At 39.8% G+C, this 24,786-nt stretch overlaps 2 non-coding genes across 2 annotated transcripts; both read left to right on the top strand.

Annotated features, from left to right (window-relative positions):
- Nucleotides 1–7,366: 7,366 nt before the first annotated feature.
- Nucleotides 7,367–7,472, top strand: LOC114677149 (U6 spliceosomal RNA). Its single transcript, XR_003728458.1, has one exon. It is a non-coding gene; the product is annotated as a U6 spliceosomal RNA (small nuclear RNA).
- A 10,448-nt stretch (nt 7,473–17,920) lies between these two features.
- On the top strand, nt 17,921–18,025 carry LOC114677143 (U6 spliceosomal RNA). The gene has a single exon (XR_003728452.1). It is a non-coding gene; the product is annotated as a U6 spliceosomal RNA (small nuclear RNA).
- Nucleotides 18,026–24,786: the final 6,761 nt, after the last annotated feature.

Genomic DNA, 24,786 nt, shown 5'->3' with positions numbered 1-24,786 from the left:
GCATGGGAGTAACCGCCCCCCATGATTCTGTTATCTCTCACCGAGTCCTTCCCATGACATATGGGGATTATGGGAACTACAATTTAAGATGAGATTTGGGTAGTGACACGGCCAAACCATATCAAAAGGTAACTTGATCTTGAGCTATGGGACTGGGGCAGCGGCGGGACTGGTGAAAGGAGTCTGGCCCAGCAGGTAGGGGCTGTGTCATGGTGGGTCTTAGGTGCCTTGCTGAAGGGTAAGCACCTTCACTGAAGGGTTTTAAGTCAGGAAGCAACACGGCTAGGTTTTCGATACAGAAATATCTCTCTATGGTGTGAATGTGCCCCCCAAAATTGATGTGTTGGATACAATCTCTAATGCATCAGTGTTGGAAGGCTGGGTCCTTGAGGAGGTATTTTCATCACAAGGGCTCTGCCCTCATGAATGGATTAATGCTGCCATAAAAAGAGATTTGGGGAGTGGATTCACTCTCTCTTGCTCTTCTGTTCTTTTGCCGTATAAGAACATAGCCATTCCTCACGTTTGAAGGACACAGCATTCAAAGAGCCATCTTGGAAGCAGAGATACCAGGCCATAACCTGCCAGCACTTTGATCTTGGACTTCCTGGCATCTAGAACTGTGAGAAATACATTTCCGTCCTGTTCTTCTAGTCTCAGGAATCCCCTTACAGCAACACAAAATGGACTAAAACACTCTGCTTGCAGTATGGAGGATGGGTTCCAACTGAACTACCAGGATATCCAGACAAGACAGACTCGGAATGGGCTAGGACTAGAGGAATACATAGAAGGTTAAAATTAGTGGGTCATCGTGACTGATTATATGTGGGGTTGGGAGGGAAAAAGGGAGTTGTGCCACATTGCACATAGACTTGTGGTATGGGTGTCTGGAAAAACACCTGAGATTGGTAATTCAAGACGAGTGTTTTGAGGTGTGTGAGTCTATCTGTAAGGAAAGTGTATGTCCAACATACAAATTATGTTGTAGAAGCCAAAGAAAGAAGCATTACAGAAAGAAGCAACTATTTAACCTACTCTCAAAAGGGTCAACAAAGCCCAGAAGACTTGATCATGTTCACAGGCAGAGAAGAAAGATCAGCAAAAAGTAAAAAAATAGAGACAAAAGGAAAACCAGGAGAATTGTTAGAGAAAATTATGACAAGGGGACAAGTCTGAAACTCCTGTGGAGGATGGTCCCAGCTGCTACAAGGGGAGTGTAAAAGGAGCTGAGAAAATACAACCTCATGTAAAGAACAAAATTACATCATGTACCACATGTTTATTTTTAAGGGCATCACTAAAGCTCTCCTTTTATAATGTAAATGAAACAAAAAATGTTTAATGTAATAAAAATATACATAAAATGTACCATCTTGACCATTTTTAAATGTACAGTTTAGTAGTGAAATACATTCACATTGTTGTGCAGCCAATCTCCAGAACTCTTTTCATCTTGCAGAACTGAAACTCTGTACTCATTAACAACCACTCCATCTCCCAACGCCCTGAAGACCACCATTCTACTTTGCTCCTATAAATCTGACCACTCTAGGTACCTAATAAATGGAATCATATGGTATTTGTGTTTTGTAGCATAATGTCCTCAACCTTCATACATGCTATAGCATGTCAGTATTTCCTTCCTCTTCATGGTTGAACAATATTCTGTTAATTTTTTTAATAGAAAAAGAATCATGAGTCCATTATACTTTTTCTTGATATTTTTGAAAATTCAGAAAATCATAGTAATGGCCAAAAAAATAACTGATAATCCTATCAATAGAGTTAGCCATTGTTAACATTCTACTGTATTTTTTCATGTCGTGCTGTGTTTATGTGTGTGTATCAAGACATATTTATTTTACTTTATTTTTTGTTTTTTTATTTCTTGAGACAGGATCTCACTCTGTTGCCCAGGCTGGAGTGCAGTGGCATGATCTCAGCTCATTGCAGCCTCCTCCTCTTGGGCTCAAAGGATCTTGTCACCTCAGCCTCCCAAGTAGTTGGAACCACAGGCACGCACTGCCATACCCGTCTAAATTGGTGTATTTTGATAAAGATGGGGTTTTGTCATGTTGCCCAGGCTGGTCTCAGACTCCTGGGCTCAAGCAATCCTCCGGTCTCAGCTTCCTAAAGTGCTGGGACTACACGCATGAGTCATTGCGCCTGGCCTATATTTTTTATGTATTTATTTTTAAGACTGTTGCCCAGGTTGGAGTGCAGGAGCATGATCTCAACTCACTGCAGCCTTGATCTCTGGTGCTCAGTCGATCCTCCCATTTCAGCCTCCCAAGTAACTGGGACCACAGCACACACCACCATGCCCAGCTAATTTTTCTATCTTTTGGTAGAGATGGAGTTTTGCAAGGTTGCTCAACCTAGTCTTGAGCTACTGGACTCAAGCAATCCACCCACCTTGGCCTCCCAAAGTGCCGAAATTATAGACATGAACCACTCACCTGACCATATTTTTGCATTTAAAACAATGAATTGTATTCTGTTAGTTTCCTGTGACTGCCATAACAAATTACTGCACACTTGGTAGCTTAAAACAATAGAAATTTGTTTTCTTACTATTATGAAAGCCAGATGTCCGAAGTGAGTCTTGTGGGGCTAAAATCAAGGTGTCAGCAGGACTGTTCTCTCTCAGAGGCTTTAAAGGAGAATGTTTCTTTGTGTTGTCTAAGGGCTCATGGCACCCTTCTTCACCTTCAGAGCCAGTGGGCATAGCATCATATCTCTGACTCTGCTTTTATCACATGGCCTCTTCTGTCTGTCTGTAACCTCCCTCTACCTCCTCTTTATAAGGACATGTGTGATTGCATTTAGAGCCCACCTAGATAATCCAAAATACTCTCTTCACCTCCAGATCCTTAATTTAATAACATCTGCCAAGTCTGTGCCACATAAAGTACCATTCAAAATATCTAGGGATTAGGATCAGGACATGGACATATTTGGGGGGCTATCATTCAGTCTACCAAACCTACCACACTATGGATACATATTGTAAAAGTGTATTTCAGTTTGCATTTGGAGTCATATTTAGTTGATTAAGCTCCCCTCTTCATTCTAGAATTCCTCAAAATATGAAATTTTAAAAATGTTAAACTATCATGAACCTAGAAATAAAGAAGTCAAAGAGGCTCCCTGGGTTCCATTTCACCTGTAAATAATAGCATGATGTGAAACATCATCTAAGAAGATAAAGCATGAACTGGCTAGGCATCTTCCATTTTTTCTTACCATTACAGGCTTACATGCCCTCCTGATATTTGTCCCTCTTCACTATTCCCAGATTACCCTCTTTCCTACCATTAACAGTAGCTGGCACATAATTTTGACTGAAAAGGCCATGTTACAGATTAAACTGTGTCATCCAAAAGTCTTAACCCCCCAGTACCTATGTATTAGTTTGTTCTCATGCTACCAATAAAGACATACCCAAGACTGGGTAATTTACAAAGGAAAGAGGTTTAATTGATTCACAGTTCAGCATGGCTGGAGAGGCCTTAGGAAACTTACAATCATGGCAGAAGGGGAAGCAAACATGTCCTTCATGTGGCGGCAGGAAGGAGAAGTGCTGAGCAAAGGGGAAAAGCCCCTTATGAAACCATCAGATCTCATGAGAACTCACTTATTATCTCTCATTATCATGAGAACAGCAGCATGGGGGTAACCACCCCCATGATTCGGTTACCTCCCACCGGGTCCCTCCCACAACATGTGGGGATTATGGAAACTACAATTCAAAATGAGATTTGGGTGGGGACATAGCCAAACCATACCAGGCTCCAATTGTGACCTTATTTGGATATTAAAGTTGTAATTAGTTGATTTCATACTAGAATAGGGTAGGTCCTTAATCCAATATAAACTGGTGTTTTTGTAAGAATACACAGAGATACTCTGGGAGAGTCCCATGTGGAACAAAGGCAGAGATTAGAGGGATGCAGCTGCAAGCCAAGGAATGCTGGGAATCAACAACCACCCCTAGAAGTTAACAGGAGGCAAGAAAGGATGCTACCCAGAGTCTCAGAGGGATCGTGGCGCTGCCGACAACTCAGTTTGTGACTTCTATCCTCCAAAACTGTTAGAGAATAAATTTCTGTTGTGTGAGGGCACCCAGTTTGTGGTACTCTGTTAAAACTGCCCTGGCAAACCAGTACAGGTCCCACAGCCACCTGTGTTTTATAGCACCATATGCCAACCTTGTCAGCTGGGAAAGCAGCCAACTCAAATCATGAGGAATGCTATATGCAAACAAGGCACACAGCTTGATCATGAGCCCAAGCCATGGGAGTTCAGAAGAGTGACTAACATGGCCTGCTCTGAGCTTTCACCTTTTCCAGAGTACCTGTGCCTTGTAGATGCCCTTTGACCATACTCTTAAGCTATCTTATTCTCTTCAACTTCATTTAAAACAAACAAGAAAACAAAGGCACCATTACTGCTACCAGTGTGCTCCCCAGATTAGATTGCTAGAAAGGATATCCAGCAACAATGCTTGCCAAGCACATCATTGACCGGAAATTTTAGACAACTAACTACGGATTGCAATAATGATTCCTTGTGTGGATTGCAGTTTGCAAAGACAATGCCAGGGCTGGTAAAGGGCATGGTGTGACAGAGCAAAAGGAGCACCATGTGAATAAGAAGCTCCCAAATTCTGACCTTACAACTGAGACTCTGCAACTGAAGGACACAGAGAGGCTGTCTGTTGCATTCATTTGGGTCTGGAATTCTGCCGAGTGTCAGATCACACATGACAAGCCTGCCGAGTGTCAGATCACACATGACAAGGATGGAGTAAAGGTAGATCAGAAATGAATATGACCTAACTTCTTAGTGGATCCAAAGGAGAGAGCTGTGCCAATATTTTAGAGTTAAGAGGGAAGGAAGGGGAGGTAGGAAGTGAGTCAGGACGAGGAAACATAAGACACCTTGGGAAAGTGTAACTAAAAACAAATCCCCAAAGCTTTGAGATAAAATGCTCTGAGAGCAAAGGCTTAAACAGCTAGTTCCTGAGAGCGGAGCAGGGCTGTGTTGCTTTCTGGAGGCTCAAGGAAAGAATCCCTTTCCCTCCCCTTTTCAGTTTCCAGAGTCCATCTACATTCCTTGGTTCTTCGCTCACTTTCTCCATCTTCCAAGGCAGCAGCAGAGTCTAGTTCTCATATCACATCACTCTGATCTCATTTTCTGCCTCTGTCTTCCACATCTAAGGATCCACATGATTGCACTGGGCTCACCCTGATAATCCAGGATAGCCTCGCAATGTTAGGGTCAGTTGATTTGTGTATTAGTTTGCTAGAGCTGCCAAGATAAAATACCAGAGACCAGATGGCTTAAACAACGAAAATTCACTGTCTCACATTTCTGGAGGCTAGAGTCTGAGGTCAAGTGTCAGCAGGTTTACTTCCTCCTGAGGCCTCTCTTCTGGGCTTGCAGATGGCCGTCTTCTCTCTGTGTCTTCTCTCTGTGCATATCTGGGTCCTAGTCTTTGCATATAAGGACACCAGTCATATTGGATTAGGACCCATCTTAATGACCTCATTTTAACTTAATTACCTCTGTGAAAACTATCTCCAAATACAGTTACCTTTCAAAGTACTGAGGGGTTAGAACTTCAACATAGGAATTTTAGGAGGACATAATTCAACCCATAAGAGTTAGCTTTAAATCTATCTGCTATCTGAATTCTCTTTTGCCATGTTCCATAGGTTCCAGGGATTCCATAGGTTCCAGGGATTGGAACATGGACATGTTTGGGGAAGCCATTATTTTGCCTTACACACCTTGACCTGAAAATGTTGCCAATGTCTGTAGCAAACCTTAGAGAAGTATTAGTTCTTTGAGTAGAATATTTGGTTTAACCACAGTTCTATATGAGCCCAGTAAAGTAAAACTGACTCCTCAGGGGAATTACATCAAAAGTCTTTAAAGAGGTCAAACCCAGTTTCTTTGGCCCAGAACAAGAATCCCCCTTGGTCTTGCATCAAGCCCAAGTCTGTGTTTACAAATCTGGCTAAGGTCCCTGGGCCCAGCAATACCACTCAAGGCAGTGACAAATCAAGCTTAGGCCACCCTGGTTTCTCAGTGTACTCAGAGGCGTATATCAGAACTGGCAGGTGCTTCAGCAGCCCAGCATGTGGCCAGCAAGAAGGAGCAGCAGCCAGAGATTTACACAGTGAGCTCCTGGACCCTGGCCATCTCACAGCAAGGGACATTTCTTTTAAGTATAGCAGTTCCTTTTGTAAGAATTCCTGAAATTTTATCACAAGTCCTACAATATTTTAAGAAATTAAGTGTTAAGTAAAATAATCTTACCAAAACTGGTTTAAGGAAGGAGACCTGTGTTTTTATAAAAAACATTGTATTCAAATATTATTTCTCTCTTTTGTATTCTCCTTTACAACTAATCATGATGTTAAAAGAGAGAGAAAGGAAGAGAGAGAGAAAGAGAGAGAGAGAGAGAGAGAGAAAGAGAGAGACTGGCTCTTATTATTTCTGCATCAATCTCTGTCTGTCTGTCTAAATAACCTAAGCTAGCATGGTGAATTAGAAATCAGACAGATTTTTATTTGAGTAAATCTGCATAAGTAAAAGTGCATGAGTAAAGGTTGCATAAATAGCTTTGCAACATTTGGTCAGTTATTAACTTCTCTGAGCCTCAGTCTTCTGATTTGTTAAACAGAGATTTAAAAAAAATTCATTTTGCAAAGTTGCTTGATATTAAATGTGCATAAATCATTTGATATGTAGAAATCTATTATAAATACTACTAATACTAGAATGAGAAGGTCAGAACTGCTGTTTCTTAAGATGCCTTCCAGCTAACCTTCTAGTATTCTGCTACACAGATGAACACCATTTACACGTAGGCTTGTTTTCCCAGGATCTTTCTAAAACAGAAAGGGGAGGAGGGCAGAGAAAGGGAGGGAGATAGATCCGTTTTAGAAGTGGAAAAATCTACCTTGGAAGCTGGAAATTTAAACTTGGATAAAGTAGAGAACATGAAAGCACTTGAGTATTTAAGAACAGCCTATTAGTGTTAGCTGTAGCTTTCCAATTTGAAGATACTGGGCCAGACTATTCATGTCTGAACTTGTTTGTCAGTTGGATGCAACCACAACTCCAGCCTCAGGGTCACCAGCCTTTGCAGCACATTCGTTTATTTCCTGCTGCTACTGCCTGAGTCCATTAAGGACCCACTGCTAGAAATGGAGACAGCACATTCAGTCTCCAATGACTCTTGCAGGTGGCAGAGCTAATTCTTTTTAGGTTGCAATGCAACAAAGAAGATCTTGAAACAGCAAATTTTAAGATTGATATGAACTCCCCATTATATCAAAAGAGACAGAGGGTGCTAGCTTTGGCAGCACATACACTAAAATTGGAATAATACTGAGAAGATTAGCATGGCCCCTGCCCAAGGATGATAGGCAATCCACGAAGCGTTTCATATTTTTTATTAAAAATTAAACATAAAGAGACTGGCCAGGTGCGGTGGCTCACTCTTGTAATCTCAGAACTTTGGGAGGCTGAGGTGGGTGAATCACCTGAGGTCAGGAGTTTGAGACCAGCCTGGCCAACATGGTAAAAGCCTGTCTCTACTAAAAATATAAAAATTAGCCAGGCATGGTGGTGCAGACCTGTAGTCCCAGTTAATCAGGAGGCTGAGGCAGGAGAATCGCTTGAACCCAGGAGGTGGAGGTTGTAGTGAGCCAAGATTGCGCCACTGCACTCCAGTCTGCACGGCAGAGCGAGACTCCATCTCAGAGAGAGAGAGAGAGAGAGAGAGAGAGAAAGGAAGAGAGAGAGAGAGAAAAAAAAAGAAAATTCTAGCTGAATGTCCAGCTCCCTTCTACAAGACTCCACATAATGTGGCCCCAGCTGCCTCTCAGGCCCTCCTGTCCCTTACTTCTATTCCTTCACTTCCTCTGCAGGCCAATCCCTTCCTGGACCTGGGGTTCTGCACCTGCCAGCCCCTCAGCCTGGAGCCCCACCAGCCCCTCTCTACATCACCTTTCTCATCCTTCAGGTCCTCAGTGATGCCCTCTCTGACGGCTCTTTCTAAAGCAAGAACCTCCTTGTCATTATCTCTGCGTCCCATTTCTGACCTTTTTAGCACTTATCACAGTAAGTAATTACTTTTGGTTGGTTGTTTACTTAGCTTTGCTGTCAGGAGATGACATTGGAAAGCCTGATTGGGGCTAGGTGGGGAAGGTGAGTGGCTTGTACTTCTGGAGTAGGTCCTGTGACTTTCTATTGGTAAATTACCTGAATCATTAGCTCTGTCAACATTGTCAGAAGTGACTTGAGACTTGATGGGATGGACTGACCTGATTCTAGTTCCAATCCAGTTCTGGCAGCGGTCTAACTCTGGGCAAATCATTTCTCCTCTCCAAAGTTCAGTTTCTTCACCAATGAAATGACTGCAATTGATTTTGAAGAGGCTCAGATAAATAACTAACATTCTATTTTCTTCTCCTGATTCACTTAGATAGCCAGCCAACTTCAGGCATGAGGTGCAATAAGAAGTCATTCACTTTGGGGCAAGGTGGTATGTATTAAGGACAGCGATGGCCCTGCACTGAAGTTGCAAAGTGTCTTTTCATAAAGGGGCAGACCTCTGCTCAGACCCGTTTACCCTGGTTGGACCTATAAGCCAGATACGTATGTGACTGCCTGCTGCATGTGGTAGAACAACAAAAGTTACCAATGTCCCTCATTCTAGGTGCCACAATCTGTGACAGGCAGTTTTCCCCAAAGCTCTTGGTTAAAGGTAAATAGCTCTCCTGGTGGAGCTAACCCAAAAAACCACCACTAGGCATTCACATTTTTAGAAGTCCAAGGCTATGGGGACATGGAACAGAACTAGTGAAGAGAAAATATTTCTCCAGACTGTTCTGTCCAATACTATAATTACTCTCTACATGTGGTCACTGAGCATTTAAAATGTGGCCACTGTGATTTGAGGTGTGCTGAAAACATAAAATAAATACTGGATTTTAAAGATTAACATAAAAAAGAGAATGTAAAATAACTCATTAAATGCATTTATATTGACTGCATTGTGAAACAACAATATTTTAGACATGTTGGGTCAAATAAAATATATCTTAAACTTAATTGCGTCACTTTGTTTTAACATTTTTAATGTGGCTACTAGAAAAATCTTAAATTACTTATTGGCTTACAATATTTTGCTGTGGGATGGTGCTGATCTGGAGCTGGGGTGTGTGTGTGTGTGTGTGTGTGTGTGTGTGTGTGTGTGTGTGTGGTGTGTGTGTGTGTGTAGAGAGAGAGAGGGTGGAGGAGCTTATATAGCAAAGGAGGAGCTTGATGAAGATGGGAGTGAGTAAAGAAAGCACTTTGCCTAACTTATCTCTAGTTTGCATTCAATTGCACCGTTAGGCAGCAGACTGAGAAACATTCCATAATGCCAGGGCACTAACTGGATTTACCAGAGGTAAAAGTTGTAGGGATTTTCAGGTTATGTGACTTCACATGAGGCTCAGGTATAATGAATTGGGTCGGAGGGGCAGGATGGAGTAGGAAGCTGAGGGAGCAGATCAGATTCTATAACTCCACCCCACCCTTCAAAACTACCTTGCACACTGTAGTTTCTCACTGGTGGAGAAGAGAGTTACAAATGGGAAAGAAAAAGGCTGAAATGAGCCCCAAGGTGGATTAAACAAAGATTCAGCCTGTTCACTTTAGTGTCAGTTACTTATTTAAGTATAGAATTTTGGTTTTATTGCAAAAGGGATAATTTTAAAAATTTCTGATTAAAAAGAATTTTGGCAACACAGAAAGAAGACAGCAAAGAAGAAAAATAAAAGTTATCTGAACTCACCTAACTCAGTTATATCTAATTTAATATTTTAAAGTAATTTTTCTAGTTATTTTCTTTATTGACATGAATATGTATTATAGTGATGTGTTCCATTACTGAAACATCCAATTCTTAGATCTTACAGTTTCAGTTAACAATATGTCATAAATATTTTATTATATCATTATTCTTGAATAAGATAATTATGAATGGTTAGCTAATATTATATCATAAGAATTTTCCAACACTTCAACCATTCTCTAATAAATGGGTGATCAAGTCATTTATCATTTTTGATCTATCATAAGTAAAATGTGATGAATACCTTTGTACACCAAATGTGTTCTGAGTTTTTAAGGATAGTGGAAGAAATTTATAAAAGCCATTATGGAGAGTGCAAAGGAACTCAATATGAATTAGTTCTCAGATGGCTTATTTTTTTAATGGAGGCAGACAGTTTAAGCAACTGATTTTTAAGCTATCTTTCTACTATGAAATTTTATGTTGACTCTTTAGGAAAATATTATTCCATTTTTTCATTCTTTATATTTTTGCCATTTAAGTATAGGCAAGAATTTTCTAATTTTCCATACTGTAGATAATTTAGACCATGTTATGACTACTTAGCTCTTAATATCATTTTCAGAAATATATTCCCTTTGTACTGACTACAGGTCTATTCTCTATCTTAAATTTCATTTTAGAAGGAATGAACCACAAGGGCAAATTTTTAAGCTAAAGAACATTAAATGTTAAAATAACTCATAACAATATTAGACAAACTGAAATCTAGTGTTAAGAACTGTAAGAGGTCTGAGATTTTACCCTACCTACCTGCCTGAAAATTCACAAGATTCATGGATGCTCACAGGGACATGAAACATGAGATGCCTGGGTCAGAGACAAAGGACAGTTTATTACTCACAGCAATATCGACAGCCAGAATATCACCTGGGGTGCTTCAAGCCCCAATTCCCACAGGATGACAGAAAGAGGAACAGGTGATACCTGTACATGCAGGAGGTCAAAATACAGGAGGGAACCTGAATTTTTATAGTGGACATTAAGAATGCTGTCCTATTCAGGAGTGTCCAAGGCTATTTGTTATGTAAACATCCTGATAAGATAATTTGGAGTAAAGACCATCCGAGCTTCTGATGGATGCAAAAAAAAAAAAAAAAAAAGCAAGAGATCTGTGGAGAATTATCTTTAATATAAGAATAAATGCTGTATTAGGAACTAATTAGAGTATATCACATGTTTTGTCTATTTGGCAGATGCTCTTTTCATGACCAGCATGAGGCCTATTCTTGCCTGGCATATCTATTTTCTTTTCCTGTTCCTTAGCCACAGAGGTAACTGTCTACATATATAGTCTGCAAAGCAGCCTATACAGCAGTTTATCAGTAGAGCTGTCTGTTTTTATCTGGAAAGAATTGCTGTCATGTCCATTTCCATAAGCGCAAATCAGGGAAAACCATCCCTGCTCTTCTAGGAAGATTGTAAGTGTACACGAGACAGAGTAAAGGGCCTACTCTCTCCCTCTTGGGAATGAAATGAAAGAATACCCCAGAACCCCCATATGTTCCCTACCGTAATCTACAGTCACTGCATATGGCTGAAATACCACTGATTGCCAAAAGCAATATAAAAAGAGGTCTCACCCAAAAGGAAATTTTGTTCCCTAAGGGAAAAGTCTTCATAACATTGGCATGAATAAGTTATGAAAAGCCTTCACAACTGAAAGAGACATAATCATCATTCATGTATAACAGATTTGTTTATTCATTTCAGTTGATTAATTATCAGTATCTGCTGATGGTGGGGGTAACAAGGCTGCTCTGATGAGAGAATTATTAAAGTACATGCTTAGAATATTTATCACTGAGCACATATTGTATAAACTTAGCATATTTATTATGTTCTTTCTATATCGGGCCTTTCTTCCCCCAAGAGAGATTAAACAGTACTGCCCATGCTTGTAGGCAATTTTCCTTCCAAACATGGTATTTAACTCTTTATAGAGAAATTGACCTTTTTTATAATGCTGTGCTAGTGCAAGCATGATCACCTCTCCTAAGAAATTCTGACACAGAGTCCCTGAACTGTTCTCCTCACCTCCAGTCTTACTTTCCTGTGCACCATACATACAATTTTTATATATAATATCAATAGCCCCTAATGTAAATAAGGGTGACTTTGTTGGTGATTCTCATGTCTTTCCCAGCTTCAGGCAGAATTACTTTAAAATAGAACACAAATTGTCATCTCTGGCCACATCAACTTTGATGTTTGGTCAAACAATCCCCAATAGTACAACTACTGCTTAAAGGAAAAGTGATAATTTGTGTAAATTAATATTAACCTTTTAAGTAAAAATTAGAAGTGACAAGTTAACTAAATTTAAATTAAGATATTAAAATCAATATTCTTCAACATGATCTATATGTAGTGATATTCAAAGAAACTTTTTGTTTATTGACTATCATAATAAGAACTACCATTTATTGATTCCCTACTATATGTCAGACACTAAGTTGGATGCTTTAAATGTGCTTTCTTTTTAAAAAAATTTTCTTGTTTTTTGAGACACAGTTTCACTCTGTCACCCAGGCCGGAGTGCAGTGGCACAATCCCACCTCACTGCAAACTCTGCTTCCCAGGTTCAAGCAAATTTCGTGCCTTAGCCTCCTGAGTAGCTGGGATTACAGGTGCACACCACCATGCCCAATAAATAAAAAAATAAAAAAATAATTTTTTTATTGTTACTAGAGACGGGGTTTCACCATGTTGGCCAGGCTGGTCTCGAACTCCTGACCTCAAGTTATCTGCCAGCCTTGGTCTTCCAAAGTGCTGGAATTACAGCTGTAAACCACCATGCCTGGCCTAGATATGCTTTCTCATTTAATCTCTACAACATCCTTGAGGCTGGTATTGTTATTACCTCCTCATTATAGCTTAAGAAAGTGAAGCATAAAGAGGTCACTTTCCCAACGTCACTTAGCTTGTATGTGGCCAAGTCGGCATTCAGACTGCTCTCTTTCTGCTCTCTGAGTTCGAGCTCTCAGCTATTATGCTGGGATTCTCTCTTTAGGCTCTTTGGCAAGACCACCATAATAGCAGTCAGAAGACCTGGGTTATGATCCGAGCTCCAATAATACTATCTCCATGACATTTTCACTCTTAGGTCCCAGTTTCCTCATATTCTCATCTCACCTACCCCCATGGCATTCATGTCTGACTCTCAAGTCTTTGCTGCTTTCCTTATCTGTCTTCCTGGACTTCAGACCCATAGTATTTAAGTATTTGCTTTATGCACATTTACACTTCAATGTGTCCAAATTAGACATCATCCCAACCAGCTCCTCACATATTGATCTCTTTCTCAATGAATGGTGCCACTAGCCACCTCATTGCCCCAGGAGCGTAGACTCCACCATCTATCTCTTCTCTCAACCTCCACCACTGTGCTAGTGCAAGCATGATCACCTCTCCTAAGAAATTCTGACACAGAGTCTCTAAACTGTTCTCCTCACCTCCAGCCTTACTTTCCTGCACACTGCTCTCTATCCTTCACCCAAAGTGAACCCTTAAAACCAAACCTCATCAGAATCTTTCAATAATTCTCCATTGTCCTTAGATATATTTCCAAGACCTTAACATTGCTTCCTGACTCCTGTCTACTACTTCATCCTCATCTTTGCCACTTTCCTCCCTGGAACCTCTGCTTTAAACATTCTGAACTCTTTCTGTTCCTTAAACAAACTTTTTGTCAATATCTTGCCTTGGTTTTTCTCAAATGTTTATCATTCCAATCTGGAGAACATCTTCCTCTCTGATGTCTAATGTCTACTCAATCTTTGAGTTGGAAGCCTTGTCTGGGCATCCCTACACTCTGTTGGCTGCCCTTGCCATGTGCTGTCATCATACCTCTGTGCTCCTTCCATTGCCTCATCACAGCATTTTTCATTCCTTACCGTTACTGCTTGTCATTAGGCACAGGTAGACTGTGAAGACTAAAGTCGGGAACCTTGGCCTTGATTGCTATTGGTCAGGAGCTCTTAGACACTTTATAGATTTCATATTTATTTATTTATTTATTTATTTATTGAGGTGGAGTCTTGCTCCGTTTCCAGGCGAGAGTGCAGTGGGCGATCTCTACTCACTGCAACTTCCGCCTCCCGGGTTCAAGTGATTCCCTTGCCTCAGCCTCCCGACTAGCTGGGACTACAGGTGCCTGCCACTACACCTGGCTAATTTTTTGTATTTTTTAGTAGAGACGGGGTTTCACCGGGTTAGCCAGGATGGTCTCGATCTCCTGACCTCGTGATCCGCCTGCCTCGGCCTCCCAAAGTGCTGGGATTACAGGCATGAGCCACTGTGCCCAGCTAGATTTCATTTATTAAATGGAAATTATAATAACTGCCTTGCCTACATCTTTAAGAAAACATTTTTAAATCTATAAAACAATAAACAAATATTAGTTACTTTATTATAAACTTAGCTCTACTCCTAAATTTAAGGCAGGAGAAATAAAACTGAATTCGAGTGACTAGGATCTAGTTGCATTCGAATCACTTTGGAATATTTTTCTGATTATGTTAGGCCTGGGATAGGGCCAGGAAAGTTATGTTATTGCAGAATTCTTCAGAGGACTTGGAAGCACAGACAAGTTTCGAGAGTGCTGCCTTAGAACATTTTTCCTGATCTGAAAGGTTATGGTCCTCATGAATCAGTGTGGAGAAAAATATGGGAATTTCCTTGGTCATAGTAACCCTACAGAGATAGATCCAGCGTATGTTTCTAGAAGAGAGTCTATTGAAGACGAATAATATAATGAAAATTGACCAATCCAGCAAGTAGGTCATATTTAACTTGTAAAAGTGAGAAACTAGTTACTAGGAAGCAAAGCTTTCGCAGAAAAGCAAAAAACTAACTCATGAAAGAGAATGAATCTCCTATAGCCTTAAGAATAGAAAGACCCTAACACAAGGGTCAAAGAGTAAAGGGGAATGGATTGTATCCCAAAGGGAAAGGGGGATGGTGCAGAGGGTAAGGTAAAGAGACTATGTAAAGTAACATTTCCTAAACTGAGTCCTATAGGACATTGTTTGAGCGAATGTTAAAAGGAGTGCCTTGAGAAAGTGTTACAATGTAAAATAAGTATACATACCACATTCCTTTTGCGCATTAATGTTATAGACTGAGATTTTTGCAATAGAGTTAAATCCTTCTAATATTTTTAAAATTCACATTTCCTAAACTTATTTCTGAATGAATGAATTGTCTTACAACTGTTCTGAGAATAGAGCATTTAAAGTAAACATTAAGGAACTTACTTGTAGTAAATAAAAAAATTGGGAATCTGCCCTACAAAAGCTTCCTTGAATCATCATCATCATCATCATCATCATCATTACAAAATATGATCCACAAAGACTGTAGACCTTGTAAGCAAACTCTCTTGCTTATCTAATTTTACATTTTTAGCACCTAATATAGAACTGGACACAGAATACATGTGGAACTGAATTGCCTTCTGTCACATTTGAATGAATAATATAATGGTGAAGTCTTTGAAGAAGAATTTAATTCTTTAGGCATATTCTCTTATTCATCAAATATTTCCTTAAGAAGTTGTGTATGCCATTTATATAATTGTCACTGGTTAGGGTTAACTGTTAAAGTGTATAGCAAATTGTTATGTGAACATGTTATATAAAAATAAAGTGGGCAGGTGCAGTGGTTCACGCCTGTAACCCTAGCACTTCTGGATGCCAAGAAGAGTGGATCACCTGAGGTCAGGAGTTCAAGACCAGACTGACCAACATGGTGAAACCCCGTCTCTACTAATAATACAAAAATTAGCCAGCTGTGGTGGTGGATGCCTGTAATCCAAGCTACTCAGGAGGCTGAGGCAGGAGAATCGCTTGAACCTGCAAGGTGGAGGTTGCAGTGAGCCAAGACCGTACCATTGCACTCCAGCCTGGGGGACGGAGTGAGACTTTGTCTCAAAAAATGTACATAAATAAATAAATTAATTAATTAATTAATAGTGTATAGCAAAGAGATCTCATAGCCTTGGAGATTTATTATACCCAACTATTTATTTTCTTCCTATGAAAGTGTATGCTTACTTTCAAATATTAACCACCTGATACGTTATGGAAAAGCTGTAGGGTATCAGTCACAATTCAGATTATAAATAAAATGATATTTTAAAGTGCTTTGAAATATCCCTGACACATTTTTTTCTCAGTTGCCATTAATTCTTCTACTTCCTCCCATTAACATCACCACTTCCCTGTTCCAAACTACTATTGTCTTTCACCTGCACTATTGCATTAGACTAGGCATCCTTAACTCCTGGGCCTTGGATTGTTACTGGTCCGTGGCCTGTTGGAAACCAGGCCACACAGCAGAAGGTGAGCAGCTGGTGAGCATTACCGCCTGAGCTCTGCCTCCTGTCAGATCAGCAGTGGCATTAAATTCTCACAGGAGCAGACACCCTATTGTGAACTGCACATGTGAGGGATCTAGGTTGAGTGCTCCTTATGAGAATCTAATGCCTGATGATCTGAGGCAGAATAGTTTTATCCCAAAACCATTTATCCCAGCCCGCCCACCCCTGGCCCCAGTCCATGGAAAGATTGTCTTCCATGAAACCAGCCCCTGGTGCCAAAAGGGTTGCGGACCACTGCCTTAGACTCAAACCTGACCTCCATGCCAACTGTTTTCCATGCTTCCATTCTTAACTCAGTCTTATTCCATTCTCCATGCAGCTGCCAGGGTTGCCTTTCAAAACATCAATTGGATCATGTCACTACACTGCTTAAAGTCCTCCAGTGGGTTCCCTTTGGGTACTCCTCAATATAGCATATAGTGCCCTAATTCTCCGTTCTCATCTCCTGGCTGTCTCTCTTTTCTCCCTGTGATTCATCACAAGAACATTCTTTCTGTTTCCTGAAAATGCTTATCTTTTTCCCACCATCAGGCCTTTTCATGAGTGTGTCCTCTAGCAGAAATGCATGCCTTTAGGTCTGGGACCTGCTGCTGCTTTCAGATCATTCTGGTCTTGATATTTCCTGATTTTCTTCTCAAAAGTGGCATCTTTCTCTCTTTCACTCCCACTCCCTGTCACTCTATTTTATTTTTTTCATGGGACATTTCACTATCAGAAATTATCTTGCCCATTTAAAGCTTTCCTTGTTTATGGCCAAGTGTGGTGGCTCACACCACATTTGGTAGTAATACCAGCACTTTGGGAGGATCCTTTGAACCCAAGAGTTTGAGACCAGCCTGGGCTACATAAAGACCCCATCTCTATTAAAAATAAAATATAAGTGAATATATAAATAAATAAATATTTCTTTGTTTATTATATCTCTTCCACTAAGCTCAGGAAGAGCATTTTCTCTCTGTTTACTAACTGGAACAGTGCCTGGCACGTAGCAAGCCTTTAATAATTATTTATCGAAGCAATAAAGGAAAAAATTAATAGTCATCTAGAATGTTAAAGCAGCTGGGCATGGTAGCTCATGCCTGTAATCCTAGCACTTTGGGAGGTCGAGGCAGGTGGATCACTTGAGCTCAGGAGTTTGAGACCAGCCTGGGCAACATGGTGAAACGCTGTCTCTACTAAAAATAGAAAAATTACCTGGGTGTTGTGGTGTGCACCTGTGGTCCTAGCTACTTAGGGGGCTGAGGCGGGAGGATTACTTGAGTCCGGAAGGCGGAGGTTGCAGTGAGCCGAGATCGAACCACTGCCCCCCAGCCTGGGCAACAGAGGGAGATCCTCTCTAGAAAAAAAAAAAAAAAAAAAAAAGAATGTTAAAGCAGCTCGTTTCTTCCTCCCACTAGGAAAATAAATGGCTAGAATCGGCTTTCTAATTTCTTAAGACCCCAGAGAAGGTTAAAACAGGACTATCAGCTGTCGAAAGGTTTATTTCTAACATTTGTTATTACATCTTCCTATAGCCCATTTATGCTTTTATTGTCCCTTTAAAAAAATGTGGTAAAATATACATAACATAAAAGTTTCCATTTTAGCCATTTCAGTGACATTAAATACATTCATATGTTCGCTTTGACGGCACATATACTAAAATTGGAACGATACAGAGAAGATTAGCATGGCCCCTGTGCAAGGATGACATGCAAATTCATGAAGTGTTCCGTATTCTTAAAGAAAAAAAAAATACATCACAGTATTATGTAGCTATCACCACTATCCATTTTCAGAATTTTTTTATCAGCCCAAACTGAAACTCTGTGTCCATTAAGCAATAACTACCTATTCCTCCCACTCTCCAGCCTCTGCTAACTGCCATTCTATTGTTTGCTTCTTTGAATTTGCCTATTCTAGGTCCTTATGTAAGTGAAATCACATAATATTTTTCCTTTTAAGTCTAGCTTATTTCACTCAGCATAATATTTTCAAGATTCATTCATGATGTAGATGTATCAGAATTTCCTTCATTTTTAAGGATGAATAATATTTCCCCAGCACTTTGGGAGGCTGAGGCAAAGGATTGTTTGGGCCCAGAAGTTTGAGACTAGCTTGGGCAACATACTGAGACCCTGGCTCTTTAAAAAAACAAAAAGAAGGAATAATATCTCATGGTATGGCTATACTACAGTTTGGTTATCAATTCACCTGGTGATGAACACTAGGATTATTTCTACCTTTTGGTTTTTTGAATAATGCTGCTAGGAACATTGGTGTACAAGTGTCTGAGTCTCTGCTCTCAATTCTTCTGGGTATATTTATATATACATCTAGGAATGGTATTGCAGGATCATGTAGTAATTCTGTGTTCAAGTTTTTGAGGAACTGACCCATCTATTCTTACTGCCTTCTCACTTTTCTTCCAAAATGGTAGTCTTCTAATGCTACATAGAAAGAAAGTAGAGCTTTTGAGATCTAGTTCCATTTGGGAATACCCTATGCCTTCTTGATTTCCTATCAGGGCGGCTCAATTTCCTAGTGCCTACCATTCTCAAATGAACCAAATCCCTTTATTTTCTTTTCTACTGAACCTCTAAATATTTGAAAACATAATTGGATAACAAACATAAAAAGCAACCCTGAACATTTAAACCAGCAGTTTCCCCATGGGAAAACTGATCTCTCATTGATTAGGATGATTGATGATTTATGGTTGGGTGTAGTCAGCCCAGCAGTTGCCATCAGACCCAAGGAGCACTGGACTCATAGTATCAAGTGTTACCACACCCCTGGCACCTATGTACATATTAAATCGGAGGCTACTATTTGCTTTATTGCTTTTAAACCTAGAAATTCATTATGCTCCTAAAATGTGTCAGTGATTCTCAGGTACATGAGGCTTGATGTAGCCACATAGAGCTATATGAAGCCCCATTGTTTATGGATCACTTTCTTTTCCATTTTCTCCCTCTTGTGACTTTTTCCATCATTTTCTTCAGCATGAGAAAAATGTATTCAAAAGATTATAAACAGCAGTTGGTAATCAGTGCATAATAGCTTTCTGTGTATAATACAATCATTAGGTGTACATTAGACATTTGGCATAATAGGCATACTGTCGCCAGAATAGAACTCTGTCAAAGTACCAATGCCTCCTGCCTTGAAAATGCACAGATCAATTTTGTATCCCCCTATGGATAAGGAAAAGCGTAACAGCTGCATGGAATTACTCTGTGGCGAAGTTCAACTGATTTTGCTTATCAAATTCTGAAAAAGTCAGTATACATGTAAATGTATTAATATCAATTTCTATCACATGCCACTTAATAGTCCCTAATCTCCTCCTTATTGAAGCTGTATTCTTGATTTTAAAGCTAAATTTGAGCATGATTTTAAATCATATCCATAGCTGGTACTAGAGCATTAGCAAAAGATGATTTATGATGTTGAGTATTGGCCATACCCCAATTAAAACCAAAATGTATTACTTATATAAAATTTCCAGAAACCACAAATCTATAAAGACAAAAGTAAATTAGTGGTTGCCTAGGGCTAGGGGTGAGAACAGGGGGTGACTGAAAATGGGTGTGAAGGATCACTTGGTGGTGATGAAATGTTCTAAAATGGGATTTTGGTAAGGATTGTATGACTAAATTTACTGAAAGTCGTTGACTTGTATACTTAAAATGAGCTAATGTTATGCTATGTAAATGAAACCTCAATAAACCTTTTTTTAATAAAAAAAAACAACTAAACAGCAGTGAACATCATTCCATTTATATCTTTGTGATCTGTATAAGTATATCCATAGAATAAATTCTGAGATACGGAATGGTGAACTTATTCAAATTTTTAATATAAACCACCAAATTATCTTTTAAAGTTAATTCACCAATATAGTCTCTTATCAACAGTGTTTCTGTCACTATACATTTCTCCACAATGTTGTCAATACTTTATAATATTTATCTTGTATGTTTTTGTTACTGTGGGAAAATGCTTGCTGTAGTTAATTTTTTTGTTACTGTACTGCACAGCAATTTTAAAAACATTTTTATTGTCTGTATTTCTCTGTGAATTACTTTATCCTTTATCCATTTTTAAAAATGGGTTGTGGCCGGGCACGGTGACCCATGCCTGTAATCACAGCACTTTGGGAATCCGAGGTGGGTGGATCACCTGAGGTCAGGAGCTAGAGACCAGACTGACCAACATGGAGAAACCCCGTCTCTACTAAAAATACGTTAGCTGGGTGTGGTAACACATGCTGGTAATCCCAGCTACTCAGGAGGTTGAGGCAAGAGAATCGCTTGAACCTGGGAGGTGGAGGTTGTGGTGAGCCGAGATCACACCATTGCACTCTAGCCTGAGCAACAAGAGTTAAACTCCTTCAAAAAAAAAAAAAAAAGTGTTATTTTCTTGTTGAATTGTGTATTCTTTATTCTGCATATTAATTTTCCCTATTATGTATACTGCAAATGTAATTTTCCTCTTCCAATGTTTGAAAACCTATAGCTTAGGAACCAAATCTAACCCATTGTTTCTCATTTTTTTGTTTTTAACTTTTTATTATGAAATGGTTATAGACTCACATGAAGTTGCAAAGATAGTACAGAAAGGTGCCATGTACCCTTCACCCAGTTTTCCCCGGTGGCTACATTTTACATAATTATAGTACAATATCAAAGGCAGGAAATTCATATGGCTACAGTATATGTTTGTGTCTATGCCATTTTATCACATGTGTCAGATTCATGCACGCTCCACCTCTATCAAGATGCAGAACTATTCCCTTATCACAAAATCTCCCCGAAGCTACCCCTATATAGTCCCAGCCATGCACTATATCCAATCATGCCTAACCCCTAACCACTCATCTGTTCTCCATCTCTATAATTTCATCATTTTGAGAATGTTATGTAAATGGAATCTAACAGCACATGACCTTTGAGATTGGCTGTTTTGACTCAACTTAATGTCCTTGAGGTCTGTCCAAGTTGTTGCCTGTATCAAGAGTTTATTTCTTTTTATTGCTGAGTAGTATTCCATTGTACAGATGTACTCACCATCTTCTTCTAAATGACTTATAAGCTTATTGTTATTTTTACATTTTAAATAGTTGAAAAAAATTAAAAGAAGACTATTTTGTAATGTGAAAATCATATGAAAATCAAATTGTAATGATCATAAATAAAGTTTTATTGCAACCTAGCCATACCCATTTGCTTATGTATTCCATTGCTACTTTCATGATACAACAGCAGAGGTAAGTAGTTGTGACAGTGACTGCTGTGGAGATGACAGTATGAAAGCAGAGCAACGGAGGGCCAATTCCTTAACTTTTTCTAGGCAGCCTTACCCACCTTAGCAGCCTCTCTGCTTGGTTTGCTGAACTTCTCCCCATAGTTCATGGACTTTCCACTTACTTGGAATATTATTATTATTATTACTAATTATTATTATTTTGGTAAGTGAGAGCTCTTGGGCGTTTAAAATTCTCTACCTTAAATAGTTTTCATCACAGCCTTGTTTCCCCTTCTGTAAAGGGAATGAGCCAGGAGCAGTAGCTCACACCTGTAATCTCAACATTTTGGGAGGTTGAGACGGGAGGATCGCTTGAGCCCAGGAGTTTGAGACCAACCTGGGAAACACAGGGAGACACCATCTCTACAAAAATTTTAAAATTAGCCAGTCATGGTGGCACACACTTGTAGTCCTAGCTACTTAGGAGGCTGAGGTGTGAAGATCTTTTGAGCCCAGGAGGTTGAGGTTGCAGTGAACCATGATTGCGTTACTGCACTTTAGCCTGGGCACCAGAGCAAAACCCTGAGAAGGACAGAAAGGAAAGAGAGAAAGGGAGAGAGAAAGAGAGAAAGGGAGAGAGAAAGAGAGAAAGAAAGAAAGAAAAAGAAAGGAAGGGAGAAAGAAGAAAGAAAGAGAAAGAAAGAAAAAGAAAGAAAGAAAGAAGAAAGAAAGAAGAAAGAAAGAAAGAAAGAAAGAAAGAAAAAAAGAAAGAAAGAGAGAAAGAAAGAAAGAAGAAGAAGGAAGAGGAGGGGAGGGGAGGTGGAGAGGGGAAGGGGAAGGGGAAAGGAAGAAGGGAAGGGGGGAGGAAGGAACGAAGGAAAAGAAAGGGAAAGGAGAAGAGAGAGAGAGAAAGAAAGAGAAAGAAAAAGAAAGAAAGAAAGAAAGGAAGGGGTACAGAACTTACTGTGGAAATGCACATATTGGCTTCATACTGGCAGGAATAGCTCAGCCAAAGCCTAAAGCAACTATAGCACAGTATTACAGAGAGGCAGTGGAGTGTAGTGACGTCTGTAGAACTTAGAAAGGTTATTTAAGCTGTATGATTCTCAGCTTCCTAACTGTAAAATGGGAACATCATAATCACCTACGTTCTGCAAGATCTGGGTCATTTTCTTTTCTTTCATGTAAATTAATTTCTGCTGTGTAGCTGGACGTGCAGCTGCCCATAACAAAACCTCTATTTCTCAGAAAGATTTGGCCATGCAAACAGGCTGTGAGCAGAACAGATGTTTGCAAGGGAAGGGACTGTGGGTGCGGGGAGTGCCATCTTGGACGGTGTGGCTGAAAGCAACATCTCACGAAGGCTGAGCAATGGAACAGATAGTGTGTGGGTCCCCGGAGCAGGGCCGTCATACTAGTCCTGGACCCTCCACTTCTGGACTCTTAGATTATAAAGAGAGAAATGCAAACCTTCTTTAACTCAATATTTTGACTCTCCACTACATGAAGCTGGACCTTTCATCTGAACTGCACAGCCTTAAGGTTGCTCTGATAAATGTTTAAGAAGAAAAAAATAAAGAGCATATACAGAACAGACTTTGTATAGCCTACTTTTCTGACTTCATTCCTCCTTTTTGTATTTACTACAGAGTAAAGCGAAGAGCTAGACACAAAGAAGGCATTCAATAAATAGTTATGATGAATTGAGCTGAATTTAGTAGGCTGAGATAGGACAGATTCCTGTCTTCACACACTCACTTGGCAAAATGTGTACTATGGTTTATATTTCTACATGAGGGAGGCTGACATTTATTCACATGCTTCTGTTAGAAGATCCCCACTGTTAAACAGCCTGAATTCTTTTAAGGGTTTGAAGTTGGTTTCTGTTGCCTTATGAGAGCCCAGGAATTATATCCAGCCTACTGTGCCTACCGAGATTCCATGTGGGTCTCAGCAGGCACCAGAAGGCTGACTCAGTAGTCACTGTGATCTCCCAGGCAGGACATGCTGCGGTTAACAGCAGTCCCAGCTACCATCCATCAGAAATCATATGAGTCCTCTCAGGGGTCTGTCCTTTGAAGCATGACTCCATTGACTACTCTCCTAGAATTTCCCACCTTTCTAAAAGGAACATGACCCTATTGTAGATTCCTGAAGAGCTGCCATATTTGGAGAGAGACACCATGTTTGCTGAGACCCTTCACTAAGGGGGAAGGATTCTTTGTACCATGAGATGGTTGGATTCTCTGAAAGACTCCAGCATGGGAGCACATTACCGATGACAAACCCCATTCAACAGCTCCAATTTCAAGACTGGGGCTGCTACCTGATTTTTTTTTTTTTTATCCTTGGGAAACAAAGGAGAGGAGATACATCTGTTTCCACATTGTAACAACGTGCCATTTAAACTCCCGAAAAATCAGTGGACTTGATCATTCTTAATTATTCCTCCCATCAGCTAGTGAGTATGCAAAATATGAGATTAAGTCATTTGTGTGTGTCAAGTTACATGGGAGAGAAATAAGAAAAAGCAATTTGATGTGTTAATAAGGATAAAATCTGGCATATGTGTATAACTTCACAATTTAACCAGTAAGAAATAGGATTACTGCCTTTCCCATCTGCTTCGCAGTGAGGTGTTGAAAAGAAAACAGCAAATGCCATGTTGACAAAGATTCAGTTGTAGAAAATGAACAATGAGAGATTTTAGGCTAATGTATAGTGTTTTTTTTAAAAAAGAACATAGGCAAACAAAATTGTCCTAACAAATGTAGCTGATCCATTTTGACCACAAAGAAAGAATCATTTTGTTCTTATATTTCTATCTTTTTAAGATGCCCTCAAAGCCACATTTGCGTTTTTAGTTGGAGAGGCTCCTAGCTAACCTCCAAAACCCTTTCTCTGGATGAGGTCCATCCTTTGAAGGAAAATAGGCAAAGGGAAACCTTAGCTGACAGAATCTGGTTTGGCACATCATTTCAACACTAAGCAGAAATTATGAATTTGAGAATGGGGAAAGGAGTGGGAATGTGGGAAGTGAGGCTCTTCAAAATAAGATAACTCAGCTTCAGTGGTTCCTGGTGAGGGAAAGTTGGGAAACCATTTAGTTTCATAAAAATTGCGTCTGCATATTGAGGAATGAATCAGACTTTATGTTATCATTTATTGAGCTATTACTTTGTGCCAGGGCATTACATTAAACTCTCTTGTCTACATTTTATTATTGAATTACCACAATCTTGTGGCATGGATC

Source organism: Macaca mulatta, chromosome 3 (assembly GCF_049350105.2).
Source record: "Macaca mulatta isolate MMU2019108-1 chromosome 3, T2T-MMU8v2.0, whole genome shotgun sequence".
NCBI lineage: Eukaryota > Metazoa > Chordata > Mammalia > Primates > Cercopithecidae > Macaca > Macaca mulatta.
This window is presented reverse-complemented; position numbering and strand designations above follow the sequence as displayed.